This window comes from Lissotriton vulgaris, chromosome 5, assembly GCF_964263255.1.
Source record: "Lissotriton vulgaris chromosome 5, aLisVul1.2, whole genome shotgun sequence".
Classification (NCBI taxonomy): domain Eukaryota; kingdom Metazoa; phylum Chordata; class Amphibia; order Caudata; family Salamandridae; genus Lissotriton; species Lissotriton vulgaris.
In genome coordinates this window covers 1,696,985,091-1,697,008,948 of record NC_141693.1, presented here as the reverse complement: position 1 = coordinate 1,697,008,948, position 23,858 = coordinate 1,696,985,091, and positions in this window count along the sequence as shown.

The window sequence follows — 23,858 nt, the reverse complement described above, 5'->3', positions numbered from 1 at the left end:
GTTCTGCGCAGTGTTTCTTAAATGTTATTCAAAAAACGATTTTTGGGTGCAATTGATTGGTATTTGCATTTGGCCCTTTTTTATGATTGCCTTGTGCAGCTGATGCATCACTTTAAACATGGGTAATAAGTGACGCACTGGTGGCGCAAGGCCTTCATAAATAAGGCCCTGACTTTGTTTGCTGTTGATTTGTTTTTGGATTTTTGATAATGCTTGATATCAACATTTGAAAGATAGAGGATTTGTATTTGGGGAAACAGTGACGTTTCAAAAGTGATATTCTGTGCTTGTACATAGGTTCTGCGCAGTGTTTTTTAAATGTTATTCAAAAAACGATTTTGGGTGCAAATGAATGGTATTTTCATTTGGCCCTTATTTATGATTGCCTTATGCAACTGGTGCATCACTTTATACATGGGAAATAAGTGACACTCTTGTGGCGCAAGACCTTCATAAATAAGGCCATGACTTTGTTTGTTGATATTGAGTGGTTGTACATAGATTCTGCGCAGTGTTTCTTACATGTTATTCAAAAAATGATTTTTGGGTGCAATTGATTGGTATTTGCATTTGGCCCTTTTTTATGATTGCCTTGTGCCGCTGATGCATCACTTTAAACATGGGTAATAAGTGACGCACTGGTGGCGCAAGGCCTTCATAAATAAGGCACTGACTTTGTTTGCTGTTGATTTGTTTTTGGATTTTTGATAATGCTTGATATCAACATTTGAAAGATAGAGGATTTGTATTTGGGGAAACAGTGACGTTTCAAAAGTGATATTCTGTGCTTGTACATCGGTTCTGCGCAGTGTTTTTTAAATGTTATTCAAAAAACGATTTTGGGTGCAAATGAATGGTATTTTCATTTGGCCCTTATTTATGATTGCCTTATGCAACTGGTGCATCACTTTATACATGGGAAATAAGTGACACTCTTGTGGCGCAAGACCTTCATAAATAAGGCCCTGACTTTGTTTGCTGATATTGAGTGGTTGTACATAGGTTCTGGGCAGTGTTTCTTAAATGTTATTCAAAAAACGATTTTTGGGTGCAATTTATTGGTATTTGCATTTGGCCCTTTTTTATGATTGCCTTGTGCAGCTGATGCATCACTTTAAACATGGGTAATAAGTGACGTACTGGTGGCGCAAGGCCTTTATAAATAAAGCCCTGAGTTGCTATTGTATAAACTTAAATATGTTGCAATTTATTGTTTATATTGTTTGCTATTTGACATTACTTTGTTGTTTGCTAATAGTGGTCTCCATGTGTTTTTTTTTACAGAACAACAGATTCAAATCAACTTCTGAAAAGCAAGCAAAAATGCCTTGAAGGCAAAGAATTATCAAAAATACCATACGGAAAAGGAGAACATCAACAGCAGAATTTATGGAATCCTCTACAACAACTACTTCAAAAAACACCAGAAAAGCTTCTGGTAAGCCAATTAAGTCTTTTCTTCGCAACATATGTCGTAGAAAAAGAAATGATATTGCTAATGTGAATATTCAGAAAAAGTCAACAGATCTAAAAAGGAAGGAGAGGCCCACAAAAAATGTCTCAATTGGAGCAGGAGACAAGAGAATGGATAGCAATAGAAGGGTAAATCAATTTAGGGACATTCGTAGGCGAAAGTTTCGCAATAGGGTAGTTTTAAATTTGCTAAAAAATGATAAGAAAAGTAAACTGAGAGCTGCTTTTTACAAGAAAAAGAAAAGTGTAGAAAAGATTGTTGATCAGGCTTTTGAAGTTAAGAAAAAATTATTTATTTTAATAATCAATAGAATTAGGATACTTAATAAGGCAATTGATGTTTTCAAATCGAACAGTAGATGGAAAAGAATTATTAATCGGAGTAATTTTTGTGAAGTATTTTCTGGTGAATGGATGCATAGTTCAAGTTCTGAGCCGTTTTTCAATGAGGAGAGTTACTTTCAGGAAAATGATTTGGTGCATGCAGTTGACACCAGTGGTCGAGCATATGAGGTGAAAGATGGTTGTGTGATGGAAAAAGAGAAACTTGTATCTAGAGATGCAGAAGAGGTGTTAGCTGATGAAGTTTTAGGGAGACGTACTAAGGGTCCAGTGTACACATGGAAGTGCAGTAGTATTTGTAGTGTGCGACAGGATTCAATTGATTTGCTTCGAAATTTCTTACGTACATATAGTAAGAAAAGTCTCAAACAAAAAACAAGCATTGGAAATGAAATAGGTCTCGCATTAGAAAAGTTGGAGCTATTGGTTTTGTAAATTCATTTTTTTTTATGTGTTGGTCTTGAAAATAGCCACATTAATAGCTTTGTCATTTACAATGCTAATACTTTAAACTTTTTCAAATGTGACACCTATACCATTTGTAATGCAACATGTTTTGTATGTACGTGACTTAGATGTATTCATCTAACAAATACAAATGTCTTTTAATGTTTTTAAATAATTAATACTGAAATAAAAGTTCTTGTAATTTATAATAGCACGCTCGGTGATCTTGGAGACCAAACTCAGGTCATATTTGAGCGGGGGATTAGGTTTTTGGAAGGTTCAGCACTTGTTTGAAGATTCTTGTTATTATGTTGTTCACAAGGCTGTTGTCTTTCCATTTCTAATTATTCACAACAAAACAATTATTACCCACTGAACTGCTACTGTTAACAATCATTAGCACTGCCAATAGGGCGGCTAGTTTTAAGTATTTGTTAATTGATGTGTGTGATATGTTTAGATACAGTAATAGACAATTCAAAGACTTGTTCAACTACTACTGCTTGTTGCCTTGCTTTACTCACAAGAAAGTGTCACATAGGCAAAGAACAACATGCTACACAGAGACCTGGGCTTTGCGCAAGCTCTTTCATTCATGATTGTGATAGTCGCTGTGGTGCCTCAACTCTCATTTTGTAGAAAATCATTCCCCATTAGTGACCAATGATTGTTAAAATTAAAACAATAGAGTCCAGCACAGCACACTCACATCACTATAGTACCAGCGTCCGGGATGTTCTAAGGAGCCTTAAACTGATGACTAATGCATGCTAGTGCGGTGAAACAAAGACAGCACTGAAATGCATTAGTCTAACCCCTAATGTGTGGTACATGACAGGACCGATTAATCAGCGAAGGAAACATAAATAAATTAATACAATGCCGTTCCTTTGAAATGCACAGGCATTCAGAGTCCACACATTAAACCAGAAGCACTACAGGTGCACACGATCACCAATGAAATAGCTCCAAGCCAGTGAAGAAGAAATGTTGGGGCTGCCTATGGAATGTTGCGCTTGTGCGCCTAGAATGCTGCAAGAGCTGTACTCTGCCTGGAGACGGCGCAGCCGCAGTAAGCTGCTCTGTGGTAAATATGGCTGCGTGCGAAGGACCTCGGGCCCCACTGCATGGAACCTCTCAATTACAACCCTTCTCAGAAATGCAAAAGCAATGCAGAAAAACCGGGTATATGGCAGCATTACTGGTAAGTAAAACAGGAGAAGCCTAACTATATGGCGGGCCGTCCTGTTTAGTGAGTCCTCCCTTTCCATGGTTCTGTTTTTACCTGGGAGGCAACTTCATGAAATGAATATTCAGTTAATTTAATATTATGAATGCATGTTTACCTGGAGGAAGCCCGCAACAGTAAAGCTACGTTTGAAAGGCGCCGTTTTACTGTTTCCATCTTCACACACGTGTGTGGCGCGGCTACAGTAATGGAAATAACTACACACGTGATTTATTCAGTTCCAAGGGCTTGCCACTGGCATAAACGCGTTTAGCTGTCCACAAGTACTGTTTATCCAGCACGGAAAATAATGACACAGTATGTGTGTATGTAGAGCCATTGGCATAGCAAAGATTCCATAGGACCTAATGCAAGCAAGACAAGACGGAGGGAAGGCAGATAAGGGGAGGGGGGAGGAGAAATGCGACACAAACAAGACGGAGGGAAGGCAGATAAGGGGAGGGGGGAGGAGAAATGCGACACGGCGGGCAGGGGAGGGGGCGGAGCGGGGAGAGGGTGTGAAAGCAGCAGGGGCCTGGTGTGCGGCTGAGGGAACTGATGTGCACGCGCTTTTAAGCTCAATGCGCGTGCGCATTGAGCTTAAAAGTCACGGGCACTGCAAGGAATCGCCACGATTCCTTGCAAGTTAGTTAAAGAGTGGTTAAGCCCCCATAGTCTCGCAAGCTCGATGCGCATGCGCATCGACAGGCGAGACCTAATGAAGATCTTGCAAGAGTTAGATCCTTGCAGAGTGAGAGAAAGCACAGGTTTGCATGGGCATTCACTAGCTTGTCTTTCTAGAAAAGTATGTCAGAGTGTTTTTCATCATTTTAGGATGTTAGCAGTGCATCATAATAAGGTGAGGAAATTAGTGAGAAAGTTGTATTATGCAAAAAGTCCAGCACTTAAGCTTAAACAGTTAAACAGTGCTCTTTTGCATGGATCTGAAGTGGATGTGAAGACTATTTGTGAAGAAATTGAGTTTTGTTATTTTGGGAACAAAGAGGACAGTGTAGAAATAGATATAGTAATGGATGGTAATGTGGAAGATAATGGACAGATTTCAAGTATAGAAAAGTTTGACGAGGAAATTACCAAGTTTAAGGTGAAATCAAGTGAAAGGCCTAATTTAACTTGTGTGTGTTGTCGACGGACTCATTATAAGATTCAGACTAGGTTAGTTGATTTATATGCAAAAAGTGAATTGGAAAATAATAGTGAATGGAAGGATTTTGTAAGTTATTTGCTGGTGGAGAATTCTTTTGATTTGAGTTTTGATCAGCGTATTTGTAATTATTGTTTAAAAAAATTAAATGAAAATAGAATGCCTGCTAGAGCAGTTCATAATAATCTTCAGTTGATAGATATTCCTTCTGAATTGATGGATCTAAATACTTATGAATCTATTTTGATTCAATGTGTCCATCCTTTTCAGGCTATTGTACGCATGGAGCCTAAGACAGGGAAATTGCCTCCATCAGATTTACAGAGAGGATTAAAGGGAAGAGTTGTTTATTTGCCTCTAGATGTAAAGAAAAATATTGATACAATTGGTGTAGAAAGAGTAGAAGAGGATCCTCTAGTTATTCTAGTTAATGGGGTTCCGACAAACAGTAAGAAAATCTGGCAAGATTTAGTGGATGTTAGAAAAGTCAAAAAGGCAACGTTGTATTTGGTCAAAAACAATGAGTACTACAAAGATGTAAGTGTTGGAGCAGAGGAAACAGCTACAGAAGAAGACAGTGATTGTTCAGTTGGTCAAATTGAAAAAGTTGATGTGTCTAGAAGTGAAGAAATATATGAACATTATACTGTTCATCCTTTGCATTCCAAAGAAGTAATGGGAAATGCAATTGACTTGTTTCAAATGAAAGCAGCAAAAGGAAGTCCCATTAGTGTATGGGAAGAAAGTTTGGAAGCTCGTTGTTTTCCACAATTATTTCCAACAGGTCGTGGTGGACGATATGATGATCGACCAGTTCAAATTCCTGCAGCTGAATACCGGACTTTAAGATTATATGCTGAAGATCCAAGGTTTCGTCAATGCATTCCATATTTGTTTCATCTACTGTTTGAAAGTGATTTGTATGGGCTTTCTTATGCAGTTAATCATATACTAAAAAGTGGAGCTCATTTGCAAAATGTTTCTGCAAGGGACTTTATAGAGAAAGTTAATCTGCAAGATAGTATTTTGGAATCTCAGCTAATCAATCTCATGGCATGTCAACGTGGAACCAATGAGTATTGGTTCCGTCGTCATGGAGAATTGAAATGTATGCTAAGAAACTTAGGAACTCCTACATGGTTCCTCACTCTTAGCTGTGCTGAGTATGCATGGGATGACTTACTTGAATTTCTACGAGAGTGTTAGAAATGGGATCCTGGCTGGCCAAGACTCGCGTCGAGGTCAGTCAGGGATCACCATTCCTAAGGTCAGGGCAAGGGAGCTACACGCCAAGATAACCCCTACTCGCCCTCTAGGTAACGTGGCGCGAGCAGCAAGGCTAAACTTGGAGGCGATATGAGTTAAGTATTTGCGCACGCTCCCCAGCAACAACACCCAAGGCCCACCACAAAGGAAACTCCACACAAGGGTATATATAAAAATAGCCTTTGTATTCCAATAAACATACATTAGATAAAACACACACTTTACATTGTGCCAGAGGCACAGGCAGAATTTACAAGGGATATTTACAAGACAGGGCCACCTGGACCACTGTCAGGCATCAGCACTTTTAGAACTTAGAATGCAATACTTGTAGGCCTAGAACTTAAAACATAGAGCCTAACGGACAGTACCTCCCGACCTGGTTGCAAGGATAATGCGGGTGACCTTCTTAGTAAACTTGAGCGGGCGGCCCAGCGAAGCGGCACGACTCAGGGGAGAGTGGTGCGGCTCGAGGCTTGAGCGGGCCACCGGCAAGGTACAAGCTTTTCTCTGGGGCGACCAATGTGTGCGGCTCATAAGAGTAGAGGAAGGCAGGATGCAGGCGACCCAGCGAAGCGGCGCGGCTCAGGGGAGAGCGGTGCTGCTCGAGGCTTGGACGGGCTGCCGTGCACGAGCTGCCGAGGGGAATGAGCGAGGCACATTTCAGCAAGGCCCCAGGGGCCCAAGGGAGATCAGACAAGTCCCAGCAATTTGTCAGGGCAGGCACAATAGAGTGCACTGGTCCTGGGACTCTGGTCAGGGGGCGAGCTCAGTATCACGCCCTTGGAATATCACTTAGCACATAACAGAAAATCACTGTAGCAAAACAAGTAACTACTGGTAATCAGGTAAGTACCCCCTACGCAATCCTAACCACCCTAGGAACAGGTCACGCAGGGAACCAGGACCTCACTAGCACCACCTGCACTAGCAAGAACAACCAACTAAATATCAACATACATTTAGGGGTATAGACCTGGGGACAAAACACATGATGTATCAACAACACATTCAGCGGTGTAAGGAACACATGACGCATCAACACACGTTCAGCGGTGTAAGGAACAAGGCACATGATGCATCTACAATACATTCAGCGGTGCAGGACAGAACACTTCGCATAAATCACATTAGCACATAAATCATAAATGCGCCAGAATCACATTAGCCAGAACTTACATCAAAGTCCAGGGTCCAGGTTGCGCCACTGCGCCAAAACCTAAACGTGGCAGTTGCCCACAAAGTGCTGGGCAACTGGAGAGCAATGCTGGTGGGGACAACGTTGGAGCCTCTCCGGCTCTGAACAAACCAACTGGCCCCTTTGAGCCTCGCTGGGCTCTTTGCACAAAAAGAATGTCCCTCTGAGCCTCTCTCAGGCTCTCCAACAGGAATTCTGCCTCACTAGGCAGGGGGGTCCCTCACGGGGGACCCAGGAACACTTAGGGCGCCTGGTGCCCCTCTCAGAACTGTGAGCCTCTCAGGACTCAATAAACAAATGTGGGCAGGGTGGAGTCCCCCCTCCTGGGGACTCAGGAAGACCAATGGCAGCAAGAGCCTCTCTGGCTCGGGTTGGAGTCCCCCTCTGGGGACTCGAAATTAATAAATGCCCCCTTGAGCTTCTCACAGGCTCTCGAACAAGACTGCCGCCTTACTGGGCAGTGGGGTCCCTCACGGGGGACCTAGGAGCACTTGAAGAGCCTCTCTGGGCTCGCAAAGCAAATCGGCACTTCGAGCCTTTCTCAGGGCTCATGAACAAATCTGCTTGTCCCTTTTTGGAGCCTCGCTGGGCTCTGAGTAAAGAAATGGGCCCACAAGCCTCTCTGGGCTCTGGAACAATGAACAGGGCACTCGAGCCTCTCTCAAGCTCTCCAACACGCCTAGAACCATGGTGCCCTCTTGGAACCACGGGGCTCCGTGAACAAAGAAATGCCCTGAGCCTCTCTGGGCTCGTAATGTGCAGATTGCCCCCAGGGGCGAAGATCGGGCTACATGGGGGGGGGGGGGGGGGGGGGGCGGACACCGGCAATGTGTCCCGACGCCCTCCCTCCCTTACAATTAAACACCACGGGCCCCCACCCCCACTCACCGGGACAGGGGGCGGGGGCTCCTCTCACTCTCCAGGCAGCGCGGGCACTTACTCGGCAGACCGGGGACCTCTGCAGGCGGAGGCGGCTCGATTCCTCTGGGCTTCTCGGTGCCGGTACCCACGGGGCTCTCCCTCCTGGCAATGGGAGCCCCGGGCAGCCATGAGCCATCACTCGGCAACCTCTCCTCCCTCGGGCCGGGACGGGCCCTAGTCAGCCAATCCTAGCGCGGCTTCCTGAAGCGACCCGGAAGTCCCGCCTACAGTCAGGCGCGATGCCACCTGACTTCCTGTTTTGCCCGCGGCTGCGGCGGTGATTACACGGGGCAATGCCGGGTGGGCACCGGCTTTAATTAAATTGTTCAGCGAGGTGGGCACTCGCTGGGGGCAGGAATAATGGCAACAGGTGCGGTGTGGGCAGCCGCGAACCAGCGGCAACACGCAGGGTGGCACCTGCTTTCCCCACGCAAAATGCGGGGCGGGGAAGCGCCAAAAGATCGGCAAATGAACGGACAAATGCCGGGTGGACACCGGCTTTCACAAATACAGCACTCCCAAGCGCTCTAACAGCTGATCAAGCGCTCCCAAGCGCTATAGGTAAAAATCCAGCGCTTCCAGGCGCTATAAGGGCAAGACACAGCACTCCACAGTGCTAGGGCAAGGAAGAAGCGCTCCCAGGCGCTTTAGGGAAGAAATCCAGGGCCCCCAGGCACAAGAGGAGCCAACAGTCCAGCAAAAGTCCTTCAGGAGTCCAGGGGCTGGGCAGGGCCCAGGGAGGCAAGCCTTCCCCGGGCCCCAGCAGCAGCATGCCCCTGGTCAGATTCAAGTTGAGAACAAGAACATTTTCATGGGGTCACAGCCCCTCTTTTATACACCTTTCTCCTTTGTCTGTAGGTGCAGGGTGGGGGCAGAACCAGTCGCAGCTGGTCTGTGAGCACTGTTGATGGCTCAACCACCCCTTTCATTCATCAGGCAGGCTAGGGTCATCAGTCGCACCACAGGGGGCGGAGCCAGCATTGTGTGGGGGAAACCCAGCCTCATTCAGGACACAGGCGCAGCCCCTCCCTCACATCAGCATGCTAATCTCTCCATTCACCACCGGGGCAGACCCACACAGACTTCCTGGAGCCTGGCATCCCAGCCAGCTCCAGCCAATCACACGCCAGCACCTTCACAGCACATACACAGTCATGTCTAGAAGTGGCGCTTCCGCACAAGACACAACCAGGCCACATACATCATTGCGAAGCATTCAATCACACGAGTTCGCACATACCAGACTTGACCATGCACGCCTCACGCATCAGGAACTACCAGGGACACAGACATTCCCCATGCATTCCTATGGGAGAGCAGGCCAATCTCACACACGCACTCAGGGAGAGCACGCACTTTACACTGCGCCACAGTGTCAAAGTGAGCAAAGACCAGAAATCACTAGGCAAAAAGTTCAGGGGTGAACCTGCCAGAAGGGCCAAGTCCAACAGAGAGGCAAATGGAAACATACCAAATATAGAATTAAAAACACCTGGAGAACTGTGTTCTTTGGATCCAGTGAATGTTTGCAGATATTTTAATCATAGATTTGAAGCTATGATGTCTTTTATTACCAACAAAAAAAATCCTCCCCTTGGAGAGGTTTTGGATTTCTTTTGGAGGAAGGAATATCAAGCGAGAGGTGCTCCTCATATACATATGTTGTTGTGGATTAAAGATGCACCCAAATTTGGATCAGATTCAGATGAAACAGTGATGAGTTTCATTGAAGAGTATTCAACATGTGCTGTTCCAAAATCTACTGTAGAAAACAGTTTAAGGCAACAAGTTTTACGTTTTCAATCTCATCGTTGTGGAAAGTACTGTCGTCGAAAATTTAAAAACAAGGAAAAGTACTACACGAAATGTCGTTTTGCATTTCCACGACCAGTGATTTCTAAGGGAAGAGTAAATAATTTGATGTCATCTCTACGACATACTGTGACGAGGAAATCTCCCAAAAATACATACAATTTGAAAAGAAATGAAGAATCTAAGTACATCAACGATTACAACCCAGTGATTTTGTCCATGTGGAATGCTAACATGGATATTCAGTTCGTTGCTGACAACTCTATTGCTGTGGCTCGATATGTGACATCTTACATCACCAAAAAAGAAAAGACAGAACTGAAGGAAATGTGGGAGGAATCTACTGTAGAAAACAGTTTAAGGCAACAAGTTTTACGTTTTCAATCTCATCGTTGTGGAAAGTACTGTCGTCGAAAATTTAAAAACAAGGAAAAGTACTACACGAAATGTCGTTTTGCATTTCCACGACCAGTGATTTCTAAGGGAAGAGTAAATAATTTGATGTCATCTCTACGACATACTGTGACGAGGAAATCTCCCAAAAATACATACAATTTGAAAAGAAATGAAGAATCTAAGTACATCAACGATTACAACCCAGTGATTTTGTCCATGTGGAATGCTAACATGGATATTCAGTTCGTTGCTGACAACTCTATTGCTGTGGCTCGATATGTGACATCTTACATCACCAAAAAAGAAATGACAGAACTGAAGGAAATGTGGGAGGACATTTCACATGAAAAGAGTCTAAGCAAGAAATTATACAGTTTCAGTCTGAAGATGTTGTTGCATCGAGAAATTGGAGCATATGAATGTTCTGATCGGTTATCATCAGCAAGAACAATCATTTGGGTGAGTCTAGGTCTTGCTGCAACACGAAACCGAGTTTTGAAATCTGTACAAGAAATTGAATATTTGGCGGAAAAAGAACCAAACAGTACAGATATTTTGAAGACAAATATGTTGGATACATACTATCCAAATAGAAGTACTCACCTTGAGAACACTTGTTTGTATGAAGTTCTGCAAAACTAGTTATAAGAGGAACATCACAGAAGATATCAATAATGGAAAATATGCAGTCATTGGCTATGAAGGATGTCTAGTGAAGCAGAAAAAAGGCCATTTGATTAATCATCGAAAATTGAGTTGTGAAGCTCCAGACAAAAGAGAATTTTACTATTTAGCTCTTTTGCAACTCTTTAAGCCATGGCGTACAGAAGAGGAACTACTTGGAGATTTTCTCTGTTATGAAGACTCTTTTAATGCAACTAAGGATACCATAGTATGTCCTATTTTTCTAAATTATCTGCAAATGTTGAATGACGAAATGGAGCAAGAAACCACAATTGCTGAAGAGATAGCTAGAGACAGTTCTCAAGATAGTCAGAGTTCTACTTCATTGTCTCAGGATCCACTAGGAGGACCTATTATCCAAAATGAAGCTGCCACTGCCATGGATGAGGTGGAAAGAGCTATGGAACAAGCTCAAGAGGATGGAGTGAACTTAGAAGATTTGGTAAAGCAACTAAACGTTGAGCAGAAAAAGATATATGACGAAGTCACAGAGCAGATTGAACATGGATTCAGACATGAGAAAAAAGAGTGTTCATGTACATCATTTGACCCTGTCCGACTGAACGTAAGTGGAGAAGCAGGGACAGGAACAAGTTTTCTAATTAAAGCCATTGCAAGTTATCTGCAGAAAAAGACTGATTCACCGCTGTCTTGTGTTGTAACTGCTCCAACTGGTCTGGCTGCACATAATATTAAAGGGATTACTCTACATCGTTTACTGATGCTGCCAGTTGAGCATGATAATAAATTGCATTACAACAATTTATCTGGAGATGCTTGTTCTGAAGTTTCAAGAGTCTTGAAGAAAATGAAACTTCTTATCATTGATGAAGTAAGCATGGTCTCAAATCTAATGCTTGCTTTTGTGCATTTGAGAATGCAAGAAATTCTTAGAACAGAGTATGATGTGTTATTTGGAGGAAAACACATTATTGTTTTTGGAGATCTATTGCAGTTGACTCCAGTAAAAGGACAACCAGTGTTTAAAATGCTCACACATGAAGATACCAGGAAGTCCCTTGGAAGCATTGGAAACGTTAATATATGGTTAAATTTTAAATATGCTGAACTGCTTCAAAATATGCGACAGGCAAAGGATGAAGATTATAAAAATATTCTACAAGATGTAAGAATTGGAAAAGTAAGCGATCTTGGGAAAAAAGCTTTACATGGTCGATTAATTTCAAATTTGTATCCAAATGAAAACATTCTTCCAGAGAATATTTTTTAAAAAATGACTGAGAAGAAATCTGGGATATGTTTGATGCCAACTCTGCAAGAATGTTCCATCTTCAACAACAAAATGTTAGAGTTAGAAAATGAAGAGATTGTGAAACTGGAAGCAATAGATAAAATAGAGCACATGGGTGCAACAATTGTTTTGTCTGAAAATTTGAAAACTAAATTGGATTCATTAGAGAAAAGTATTTATAAAACAGCTGGTTTTGAAAAGACTCTGAATGTGTGTTTAAATTGTCGTATCATTTTGAGAAGGAATTTAAATGTTGAAAGAGGTCTGGTAAATGGAGCAATGGGTTATGTTGTTGATTTTGTGAATTACAGAAATAGAGATGGAATTGAATTTTTAAAAATAAAATTTGATGGCATTGAACAAGTACAACAAATAAGTCGTGGTTCTGCTAGATTTTTACTTGTAAAAGACTTATATGTTCGCCGAAAACAGTTTCCTGTATGTTTGGCATATGCAGTAACAATTCATAAATCTCAAGGTTTAAGTGTAGATAATGCTTTGGTGAACATTGGAAGATCTGTGTTTAAAGAGGGTATGGCATATGTGGCATTATCCCGAGTCAGAACTTTATCAGGATTGTACTTGATTGAGTGTGAAGACAAAAATTTGTGCAGATCTAGATTGTGTTAAAGAATACAATAGGTTAAGAAGAGAATATGCTCCACATTTGCCTCAATATCCTCTGTTTGAAAAACGTGTGGTAGGCCGAAAAAGAAGAAATGAGGATAATTGCAGTGAGGTAGTTGCAAAAAGACAAAAAGTAGAGAAAAATGTAATTGAAAACAGGAAGAAAAAGAATTGTGAAGAAAATGTTGTTGGATTTCAGTTTGAAAATAGTTCTGGTGTCAACTGCTATGCTAATGTAGTGGTTAATGTTGGTTTTTTCCTTAAAAGTTTACAAGAACAGATTGTTGAAAATCGGGATCAAAGATTGTGTGGTTTATTGAATTCTGTGTTTGAGAAATGTAGCAGTGATACAGCAGAAATAGAAAGTCTAACAGAAATTCGAAATATTTTAGATATGTGTTCTGGTCAAGATAAATTTTCACAGAACATTCAGCAGGATTGTCAGGAATGTTTAATGTATATGTTTGGTGTTTTGGAAGATGAAGGTGTAGATGTAGATAATCTTTTCAGCCTTTCTTATCAATGGCAGCATGACTGCCACAATTGTAGTTTATCAAGTACTACTAGAATAGACACTGAAAGATTTATATATTTGACTTTACCTGACTGTAAATCAGTGTCATTTAAAAATCTAGTTAAATCAGCAGATCATAATATGGTGTGTACCCAATGTAACTGTACAATGCTGTCCACATTATTTATACAAAGTTATGGGCAGTATATCATTTTAGTTTTCCAACGATGTAGACCTGATGGAACTAAATTGACAACTTCTATTAAAAATGTTGTGGCTTCTCAGTTATCAATTTCAGGAAGAACCTTTACAACTGAAGCTATTATTTATCATGACGGTTCTTCGACAACCTCAGGACATTATACATGCTACTTAAAATCTGAAAAAGGATGGAGTTACTGCAATGATTCTCATTTAACTTATAAACCAATTCCAATTCCAATTCCAAAAATTCTTTATTTCGGCCACATAGGCCATAAAAGATGCAATAAAATACAATGCATATATTTAAAAGACAGTATTTACATATAAAAAGCTTTCTGCTGAACCCACATGGACTAAATGCAAGGTAGTTCCAGTTCATGGGGACATTTTCTTCCTTATTGTCCATGCTGCCATTAAGTATTTTGACACAGCAAAGACAATGTGGCCCAGAGTATTAGTTTTCATGACCCTGTAGGCCTGCAGGTATTTCCTGAAGCCCAGGTTCCGACACAACGGTGCTATCCAACGCTTCCTAGGACTCTGATAAGCGTGGCAGACAAACATTATGTGTAGGTCGTCTTCATCCTGGGCTTTACAGCATGGGCAAAGTTTGTCACCCCCTAAGGACCATTTGCTGGTAAATACTTTGGTGGGGAGTGTACCAAACCTCCATTGAAGGAACAATTTCCTTGCCAGCAGAGGAAAAATAAAATCCATAAAGGGTTCAAAAGCATAAGAATTTTTGGATTCTAAAAAACGTCCCGTCAAGGTGCCGCTATTATGAGCATTGTCCATGTCAACGAGGTTTTTGTTTTTATACAGCTGTACAAGAGATTTACGCGTGATCCTTTGGCAGCCCTGGACTGGGTCATCCCATGAATCTGACAGATTCAAGCTAAAGAGTTCCGCCTTAATAAAAGCCAGCCAGGGAATTTTGCTGTTAGCATTCAGCCTCATTACATGCATAAGATCTTGTCTGTAGTGGTGCAGTTCCTTGGTGCTCCATATCCGGTGCCAAAACTTCACAGGTTTTGACAGGAGGTCTTCGGCAATAGAGGGAAGGCCCAGGTCAAGTCTTAGGGGGAGGAGTGGTGTTCCTTGCGGGAGAGCAAGTAAGCGTCTCAGAAAACTATTTTCCACCCCTGCCAGAGCCTTCCCTGCTTTGTGTCCCCACAACTCACTACCATACATGGCTTCTGCCTTTGCTTGTGACCTGTATGTTTCCAAGGCCGGGCTTACGGGCTTAAAGGTGGACTTATTAGCCACCTTCAGAAGTGCGCCCGATAGCTGGGAGAGTTTCAGCCTGGATCTCGCTATTTGGCAGTCCCAGGACAAATTTTCTTGGAGTGTGACCCCTAGATATATAAAAGTTGAAACCCTCTCAAGACTAACATCCCCCAGTTTGGGGTTTGGTCTGGCCTTGGCGGGAGGGTTAAAAATCATAAACTTAGTTTTTTCCGTATTCACCTCCAACCCATGTTGGTGACAGAAAAGGCCAAAACCATCCACAATCCTCTGAATACCCATGGGGGATTTGGAAAGCAGGAGGGTATCGTCAGCAAACATTATTGCCGGGACCCTCCTGCCTGCCAAGAGCGGAGCATCGTTGTCCTTAACAGTGTCAAGATGTTGGATGACACTGTTAATGAAAAGACAGAACAGGGTCGGCGCCAGTACACAGCCCTGTCTGACTCCTCGACGGACCGGGAATTTACCCGAGAGCTTGCCATCCCTCCCACACCTCACTTGTGCATAGTTGTTCTCGTGCAACCTGATGATAATACTAAGGAGGTGGGGGGGTACTCCTAGCTTTTGCAAAACCTCCCATAGTTTCCCTCTTGGGACTAGGTCAAAGGCTGACCTCAGATCCACGAAGACCATGTACAGCCTTCCTCCCTCTAGCGTAACCGTCTTCCAATATAGGAGAAGGAGTCGGAAGATCTGGTCCATGGTCGACGTGTTCTTTCTGAAGCCAGCCTGAAGGGGGCTCATGATGTCATTGTCCTCCGCCCAGTCCAGGAGGTGATTAAGGATGAGGCGCGCAAAAAGCTTTTGGGGTACATCTATTAGGCTAATAGGCCTGTAATTGGCGGGGAGCAGAGTGGAACCTTTCTTGTGGATCGGGACAATCTCTGCCCCCAGCCAAGACCCGGGGATTGCCATACCTCCTAGAATGGCATTAAAAAGGATGAGGAGGTAAGGGCCCCAGATGTCCGGGTGATGCCTAAAGAGATCCCCGGGTAACCTATCCAGACCTGGTGCCTTCCCCAGCGATAAGTGCTCTAGGGCCACCTTCACTTCCCCCAGGGATAGTTCCATGCGAGAGTCATGGGAGCCTAAGGGAGCCAACACAGCTGTGTCAGGGCAGGAATTCGTGTCTTGGTAAAGAGCCCCAAAGTGGGCCTCCCACACCACAGGGGCAATGTTGGGTTCAGTTGCTTCTTTTAGTTGCCCTATCCCATTATTTACAAGGGCCCAAAATTTCCTAGAGTCCCTGACTTTTAGGGCATCGTGAAGGTCCTGCCAGTGGTTCCAGTCCCACTCAGTCCTGGCAGTCGCCATCACTGATTTATAGTGCTTCCTAAGGTCACGTACCTTGTCCTTATTGGACCCCTCTTTTATTGCAGCAATAAGTTCAGATTTTGCTGCCCTACAGGAGGAGGTATACCAAGTGGGAGCGTGGGTCCTTTTCTTTCTGATTGGCACCTCTGGATGAAATAACTCGGCCAAGTCCCTCACTAAATCCAGATGTATGTTGCCCAGTTTCTCATTATATACCGGGGTACATGATTCATTTAGAAGTGCTTCCACCTCCATGAACCTGGGGAGTGCCAACTCATATAGCTTGCTAATAGCCTCTTCTGAACTCACAAGCTTCCCCCACTTAACCCGACGCCTGTTAGTTGTAAGGAGCAAATCCCCTGTATCTTCTCCTCCACTTTCTACGGATATGCCCGCTGGGGGCAAGGGCCACTGGATGTTTAAACAGAGGGCGTTGTGGTCACTATCAGACCTCTTTATTACCCTAAAGTCGAGGACTTTTGGCCAGAGCGTAATATCTAGCATGATATAATCAAGCCTCGACTCATGGCCCCTCCTGTTAAAAGTACACACTGAGGGGGTATCGGAAGGGGTGCGACCATTACAAGCCCTCAGTGCGTAGTTCAGGGTAAGGGACATGAGTTGTATTGCTAGGGGGGACCAGGCTTTGGGGTGGGGGGAAGACGAGGGTGGAACCCCCCAGTAATCATCCTCGGTCGTGAGGGCACCCTCCAGAAGACCCTCCAGGGGTTCAAAGTGGCAGTTGAAGTCTCCTCCAAGCACCACCTTGAAGTCTCCCGGAAGTTGACCCAAAAAGGCGGATAGATCATGTAGGGTCGGTGATTCATTTAGCGCGGCAACTGGTCGCGAGTAGACATTAACAATAGCCCACGGAGGTTTGCCAGGCCACGTGAGCCGAACACACTGAATGTCCTGCGAGAACGTAGGGACCTGTTCTGCCTGACATCCAGTGTGACTCGCAATCCAGATTGCCAAGCCACCTGACGGTCTCCCCTTCCCACTCCATTTAGCAGGGATTTCAAATATTTCAAAGCCTCTCCTGGTTTGGCTACCCCTCGCCCATGTTTCCTGCAAAAGGAGGATATCACTGCTACCCACTAGCAGATCCCACTCCGGTGAGCCTTCCTTATTTGCAATTCCTGCCACATTCCAGGAGAGAATTCTCAGCCCCGGGTCTGATGGTATAGTACCTTGATCTATGGTAGGAATTTGCACAGCGGCTAGGGGTGGGTAGGTGTCTAGGGAAGCAATATTGGACACCTCAGAGGACGATGGCCCAACCAATTCCACGACCCCGGGTTGCAAAATGTGGCCAGACCCGGTGTTTGGTGGGGGCCCCTGTTGACCCAGACTATCATCCATGTTAGCCATTCGATCTTTAGCAATATCCTGTGGGTCATGTTCAGTTACTGGGGCTATTCTCGGTCCCCCCCAACTTTGCACCTCGTCCACCATCTTCCCAGGGCTGAAGGAGATCTCCCCGGTTTGTGGTCAGTCGACCTGATCTAGGCAAGAAAATCTGTTATGATGAGTAAAATTGGCCTGTCCAGGTGGTAAGTAATGCCTTGGTCTATAACGTGAGCCATCTACAGCAAAGCCTACTCTAGTCCACCCCTTCTCACACCCTCCCTCAGTGCTACCAACATTAGGGTAGAAGTGTGATAGGGGTACTAACTCAATATTGGACTTGTCAGGCCTTACAAGCCAATTGCAAATGTAGTTGGCAACATGTGGGCTTTTGAAACTTACGATAATGCAATCCCCTGCCCTGTTCTTTGGGGTAAGGCCAATCCAAGGGATCCTCCTGACCATCAAGACCTCACCTTTCAGGTTTGGTGGGAGCGGCCTATTAATACTAAGCCAGCTTATGACTTTATTTCGTAAGGAGTCTTGAGGCTCCCTAGTATCACCAGTTAACTCAGGTACTCCCACCATGATTGCTGTATATGGGACTGCTTCTGGGGGCAAATTGACCACCCTGCGCCTATCAGGGAGGGGAGTGGTACCACCAATGGAGCCATTAATGGAATTCACTGCCACCCCTGGTAGTGGTGCAGGAGGTTGCTTAGATCTCCTAGGGGCCGGGACAGGGGGCCTAGGCACTGGAGGTGGCACTGTGTGCGTCTGAGAAGCAGATGCACCATTTGAGCTCTGCAGTACCGTATTAGGGACCTGGGACAATACAGAGGACAGCGGTCTATTCCCAGAACAGACCTGGGCAGCCACAGGTACATCAGTAGCTGACCCAGGACTCTTCCTTGTTTGGAGGTTTTCCAAGGACTTAAGTCTACTCTCTATGGCGTCCAATGTGGCTGAAATAGGGGTTAGCAATTCCTTAATGGTTACTATAAGTGAGTTGATTATTGTATCAGTACTATTTGGAGTTACCCCACCAAAGATGAATGGGCCCGAGGTTAAAGATGGGGCCTCAGGTGCTGGGGAGGCCAGGTGATCTGACCTCGACCCTCACAGGATAAGGTCAGGGGAGGCCGAAATGTCTGTACTGACATCCTGGTTAGGCTCGATAATATCAACTTTGGCCCTTTTTGCCTTCTTTAGTTTCCTGGGCCTTTTCCTTTTTGGGGGTTGTACCATTCCACTGCCTGCAGGCTCTATGAGCAGGACAGCCTGTCCCGTTTCCTGCATGTCTGCTCCCATATTGTCCGGAGTGGCAGAGTGTTCAGAAATCCCAGATGGCCGGGAAGAGTTCCTATCCCTCTGTGCTAAGGGAGTCCTCAACTGCTGAAGGACCGACTCTATGGTCTGATCAATACTGTCCATTAGAGACATATGAGTGGCATCCGGTGGCATAGATGTACTAGCATCTGTAGAAAAGGCATCCCCTTGATCCAGAAACACGCTTTCGGAACCCATCTCAAGGTGCGTTTCTGTGACTGATTGGCATTTGCTAACTAGAATACTCGCCTTTGGGAAGAATTTTTCCAAAGTACTTAATCCTTGTTGAGCAGACTTACTCCGTGAGGTTCTGGTCGCCATTGAAGAGTAAATGTAGTGGGGCTGGGGGGAAGAGAGCGTCAGAGGGGTGGCCCGGTCCGGTCTCTGCCGGCCTCTGACGGCCTAAAACGGCCCGCTCTTTGCCCGGTCTTCGCCCCGGGGATCGCCCCGCGCGCGTCCCGCGATGCGCGTGCCTAGGTGCGCCTAAGTATGTCAGGGGGGTGTGGCACTGGGAGGGGGCGCGGCGCTGTGGGGAAGAGGAACCAGCTGACGATGTTACTATGGATGCTGGACCTCGCAGTCCCGCTCGCCGCGCCTCTCACCTCCTCTGCGGCCGGTTCACCAGGACAAGGAATGCCCCAAACAAACAGCGCGTTGGCTCCCAGCTACTCCTGTAGCGAGCTCACCTCCACAGGGACACAGTCATTCTCGAGCGGCTCCCGCGAAGCGGGGGCCGCGAGAAGTAAAGAGCTTTCCAGGCGGGGGGGGCGTGGCACTGGGAGGGGGCGCGGCGCGGCGGGAAGAGGAACCAGCTGACGATGTTACTATGGATGCTGGACCTCGCAGTCCCGCTCGCCGCGCCTCTCACCTCCTCTGCGGCCGGTTCACCAGGACAAGGAATGCCCCAAACAAACAGCGCGTTGGCTCCCAGCTACTCCTGTAGCGAGCTCACCTCCACAGGGACACAGTCAATCTCGAGCGGCACCCTTATAAACAGCGTTTGCCTTATGACTCTACAAATTCTTATCTAGTGTTTTTAAAACCAAAGTTTTAGTAAAGGGAATTGGCCTTTGAAGTCGGGAATAGATACTAAAAGTTAGTTAGTTAGTTAGTTAATCTAATATTTTAAATTATTTATCTCATGTAGATACTTTAAGTGGATCTCAAAGTAAAAAATACTGATATATCTGACACAAATTGGCCGTGAGGAAAGTGTAAGGTATAATGTTCTTAGATCTTTTTTCATAGGAAGTCGATGAAATGGAAGTTATAGAGCACAGCAGACTTTTTTCCACCAAAAGGACCTTCACTATCTTCTATTTGGCCTCATGGAAAAGTAAGTGAATCAAAGATTAGTGTACATATATGAGATGTATGTTTGAATGGGTTTTTTTTTCCCGCTGTTAAATGATGAAGACTTTGAACTCACTAATTTAAGTGAAATTCTATATATATATATGAGAACAGCAAAAATAAATAATGTAACATATTGTAGAAGTTATTGTGTAGTTTGCATTGTGTCATTTATTTTGTGTTCACATTGTCTCACACTCATTTTCCTTTTTCACCCTTATTTACCTCTCTTTACTAATTTACACTCTTTTTCTGTCACTGTGTCACAAGGATGGTGTCATCAGCGATGTCATGAGTGATGTCACTGACCATGTCATGAGTGATGTAATATGTGATGTCATCAGCAGTGCATTGCATGCGCAAGTTATAGTGAGTCCGACTAACTATAACGTGGGAATTTCAATGGTTTTATGTCAGTAAAATTTCCAGCTAACTATAACTGGTGTGAAACCTCTGTTTTTTTCAGTGAATTTAATAGGTTTTTTAAATGCTAATTCCTAACTATAACTGGTGTGAAACCTCTGGTTTTTTCTGTGAATATATATATATGTGTGTAAATGATATATATATGTGTGTGTAAATTATATATATATATATATATATATATATATATATTCGTTTCACCAAAAAAACTCCTTCCGGGTCCCTTGACCCATGAAAGGTGGCGTGGACGTCGGCGGAGTGAATCCGACACAGAAATGTTCAAAAACAGAGTTCAATACCCACGCTCTCAGGAAACAACACGGAGACACCAAAATAAAGCCAGTGCTGTTTAATCCACAACGCGTTTCGCCGACAAACGGCTTGATCACGTGGATTGGCGTTATCGTATCAGTGCCATATATCTCACACACATATATATATACATATATATATATATATATATATATATATATTACCTACTGGCTATCGCCAGTAGGTATATATAGTTAGGATTAGTTCCCTATGGGATTTCTGAAAATTCTATGTCTAATAACTTTGGCGTTTGTGGACGGAATCGGCTGAAATTTTCAGGAAAATGGCACATTTTGTTTCTGAGCAGCCCCTGAAAATTTGGTGGGGTTTCGTCAAGGGGGGGATGAGAAAAAAGGGGGGTCCCAAAACGCGTTTTTTGCATTGAGTTTTCCATAGGGCGGTTGGACTCACTTTTAGCTCGAACGGCTGAATGGATTTGCACGAAACTTGGCAAAATTGTAGGGACTGTTAGCCTGATGTGCCTTTGCTAGGTCTCAATATATGTGCTTCAGTGGATTTTGAGAAATTAACGTTTAAATCAAGATATATATCTGTAACAGCGCTCCGGGCAGCGATACGGTCCGCTTACTTTTCGCGTTTCGGAACTTTGCGTGCAGAAAGCTGATTGGCTCTCCGGTGTCTGTCAACATTCTAAACAGTCCGGAGCGGCCGCCATCTTGTCTCTCGGTAGGATCGAGAGAGAAGAAGAGGTGAAAAACGAAAGGGGAATTTAATGAAAGGGGGCAAGGTATCCCCCTCTTGACCCCCTAGGAATGTTGTTGGGGTTATTAAAGGGTCCCGTGGGGAAAAGAAAAAAAAAAGATTTTTCACGGTAGAAGCGCTTCACGGGCCGCGAACTGGGCCGCAAACTGGTAGCGAAACGGGAATTCGCCATTTTGTGCTTCGTTTTAATTGTTTAGAGATAAAAATTATCGCCGCACATCGGCCACAATGCATGAGTATCGTTGAAAAGTCAGCGATATTCATGCATTATCCAGCAAATGCTCTTAGCCGTGTTATCCACCTTCCATTGGATAACATGGTTAAAAACTGCTCTGTGCGTGAGCTTTTTTTTTTTTTTTTTTTTTTTTTTGCTGCGTGACGTTTGTTAACGTTCGATTCGATGGAAATCAGGAAGTGTTGACCACCATTTTGTCACTGCGAGTAAATATTTTGTTATAAATGAATCCTTATTGAAAAACATTGTCTGCGCCATCTTGCCTTTTTGTCCAATGCCACAATTTTGTCGTGCACGGCAGCCATTTTAGATGCCTTGACCAGGCCCACTCTCTGCACGCCGCCGATCCTCAGCATGGCTTCCCACCCTCGCAAGCATCTCCCCCACGCACTGGTCATCCCCGCTCTGTCTCTCATGCATGGGCCATATACTTCCCCCCATCTGCGCTGCTCTTCTCTGAGAATCACACCCTGTGCCCTCCCGACACCTCTCTTTCACCCTATTCACTACCGCACCCTCTGACACTCCTCTTCCTCTGTGTCCGATTGTCCAGGCCGGACCTAGGCTATCACCTACCCCTGCGGATGTAGTTTATGGCCCCAGCTGTAGAGAATTCAGACATGCCAACCCTCCCGATTCAGGCGTGTGACTACTGATTTCAGTGCTAGTCTCCCGCCTCCCGATTTCTGCAAGCAAAAACTCGGGGGCATATTACGAACAACTAGCGATAATTTTTGTCTCTTATTTGTTTAGAGACAAAAATTATCGCCGCACATCGGCGATTTTTATCGCAGATAAACCTTGCTATTATCGCAGAAAAGTCAGCGATATTCATGTATTATCGAGCAAATGCTCTTAGCCATGTTATCCACCTCCCATTGGATAACATGGCTAAGAACTGCTCAGGGCAGGTGTTAGATTTTGGAGATATTCGCGCTTAGCGCGAATATCTCCAAAAGTTGGTAATAGGAGATAGCGATGTTAGGGACTGTTTCCAGTCGCTAACATCTTGGCACGCCCGCTTTGCATGTCATTAGTGATAAGTATCACTGACATGCAAAGCGGGGCCCAAGATGGTCGCTATCTCCTTTTAGCTGTCACTAACTGGTGTTAGCGACAGCTTGGTAATAGGGAGATATTTTTATCTCCGCTTTCTTGGCTTTTAAAGCCAAAAAAGCGGAGATAAACCCCCTTGATAATATGCCCCACGATTCCTTGGGGGTTTCAGCTGACAGGGCTTGGTATTGTGTTACATGGTAATTTTTCCAGGAAACGTCAGAGGGTCGATGCAGGGGTTCTAGAAGAGGTGATAAACCATTTAAGCCTCATGAACAAGCGCATGGTCTTTTAAAGATTTGTGAAGTACTCGGGGCGGCGGTGTGTGTGTGCCCTCTTTCAGGAGCGGGCGGGGGGGCACTGCCAGCAACTTGCCAGGTCAGGTAGTGTTCAACACGTGCATCACCCTTTCTCTGCCTGCTATTGCGCTCCATGCTTCGGAAAGGTAAGAAAAAGAACGTGCATTTGAGTTTGAAATGTCCGATCCTGCAGCAGCACACTTCCAAAGCCCACACATGACAATAACCCGATTCAAGGCCCCATTCTCCCGTTTTTAAAAAAATAGATAACACTCCAACAAAGTAAGATTATAAAACTTTATTAACTATTAACTATAACGAACGGAACAAAAACTAAAAACATTTAAACATTTTTCAACACAAAAAGCAACAATGGTTAGAAGCTGTCTTTTGTGCGAATAGTCCCAAGGCAGCACAACGTGCAGAGTTCTGGACGGCACCCAGGTGATGTCGCCTGGGTGCCGCACTGGTTTTGGGATCCTACAATGCAGCACAGAAAAACAGCGTGGGGCGTCCCGGGTGGTGCGGGGGGAGGCCTCGTCAGTAGCGGTCTGTTGTGCGAATAGTCCCAAGGCAGCAGAACGCGTTGAGATGTTGATGGGACTGTGTCCAGTGTCACATGGCTGACACAACATGTACGACAGGCACCCAGGTGATGTCCAGTAAACTGCCGCACTGGTTTTGGTATCC